At 51.8% G+C, this 1,311-nt stretch overlaps 1 pseudogene; it reads right to left on the bottom strand.

The window, feature by feature from the left end:
• Positions 1–1,311, bottom strand: LOC148090371 (heat shock transcription factor, X-linked member 3 pseudogene; annotated as a pseudogene).

The following is a 1,311-nucleotide window of genomic DNA, read 5'->3' as shown; positions in this document are numbered from 1 at the left end:
CTAGGGACCTGCATTGTCCTTAAGCTGCTCACAGAGTGAGCAATAGCAATGTACGGAGACTTCCTGCTCTTCCTCAGGTAACGGGGGTAGAGACACCAGTGACAAGCTAGCTATGAGGGTGGAATAGCAGATGTCGTACAAAGACGTCACCGGACCACGTCGTGGGTAAATTGGGGACCTGGGGGGCAGAGCCTCCATGCCGTCGGTTCCGGCAGTAGCCGTGGGCACAAGCATGTCATGCCCAGATGGACCCTCCCCACTTGGGCCGCCTGCCTCACTTGGACATTCTATATCCATGGCACTGCTGGTGGGCTGCAGATGCAAGTGCTCGGATAACTGGGTAGCACTGTGTTCCCAAGAATTTGGGGGTTTCCTCTGGGCCTTTTCCTCGGCTTCTTTGGTACCCCTTTTCTGCTGAAGCCTCAGGGAGTACCTTGTCGGGGTCTGCCTCTTGGGTCTCTTTGGAGGTGTTCCACCGCTCCCAGGCCAGCTGCGAGTCATCTGGGTTCCTTGTGTATTGATGTTCTGGACCAGCCAAGGCCGGTCCCTCTGGAAGTTCCCGTTTCTGTAGATCTGAAACAAAATTAATTATTTTAGTCCTTTGGGTTGAAAATACATCTATTTGACATTAACTGGCCTCTCAGACTCTTTAGTGATCCCTGCAGGTTATCTCTAAGGGGCTTATAGTTTCATATGAAAATCTATACGTTCTCGTCTTTCTGTAAGTACTGTCTCAAGTGAAAAAGAGTTATGCCCTGAAATGAAACCCTTTCAGCATATCATTGTTCTTGGTCTACTGGGAAGATGGTCGAGTAACAGAGAACATGGGAAATGGGGAAACGGGAGGACGTTCTACTTTACCATCACGTTACTTCCTGGATAGGAAACTGAAGAGTCGCCTGGGCGCACTTTGCTGAATCCGTGTAGGTTCAGTAGGCGGGTGAAGCTTTTCAGGCTGTCTGATTCAAAGATTTTCTCGTTGCCCCTTCGGCACAGAACTTCCCTCTGAAAGAGGTCTTTCTGGATGATCACGGTGTCTCCGTCATCATTCCAGCGCACCGACGTGAAGCAATCCTCCTCCACTATTCTCCAAAGCTTTCTTGGGAAGGACAGTCCCAGAAGAACGTTTCCTTCCACGTTGGTGGCGCCTTGGTCTGGTGGTTGCGGGTTGTCTTGAAGACTTGGATCGTGGCTTGCGGCTCTGTCCCCATGGGAGACCAAGGTCTCCCAAGCCTCCCCGGGACCCACCTGCCCATCGTCTGATGGGGCCGGGCTGGCTTTGCCCATCTCATTAGTACTCTGACTAGCCAT

This window comes from Miniopterus natalensis, chromosome X, assembly GCF_054644295.1.
Source record: "Miniopterus natalensis isolate mMinNat1 chromosome X, mMinNat1.hap1, whole genome shotgun sequence".
NCBI classification, from domain to species: Eukaryota; Metazoa; Chordata; class Mammalia; order Chiroptera; family Miniopteridae; genus Miniopterus; species Miniopterus natalensis.
Note: the sequence above shows the minus strand (reverse complement) of the source record. Positions and strands in the feature narration are given on the sequence as shown.